This window comes from Ananas comosus, linkage group 19 (genome assembly GCF_001540865.1).
Source record: "Ananas comosus cultivar F153 linkage group 19, ASM154086v1, whole genome shotgun sequence".
Classification (NCBI taxonomy): Eukaryota; Viridiplantae; Streptophyta; class Magnoliopsida; order Poales; family Bromeliaceae; genus Ananas; species Ananas comosus.
The window spans coordinates 5,827,864-5,828,071 of record NC_033639.1 but is presented as its reverse complement, the minus strand read 5'-3'; positions in this window follow the sequence as shown (position 1 = coordinate 5,828,071).

The window sequence follows — 208 nt, the reverse complement described above, 5'->3', positions numbered from 1 at the left end:
GTCTTCAAAACGAATTCAGCCTTATGATATGGATCCTGTCCAAGGATTTCTTTTGCACGACCGGCATTTCCAATAAGCCATCCGCCAATGATTGTAATCTAGTACTGAATTTCCTCACTTGGTTGTTCAGCCCTACGACATTGGTATTAACGACGAATTATGGAACCGAGTGCACCAAAACACTGCAATTCTCCACCGTTTCGCGAAT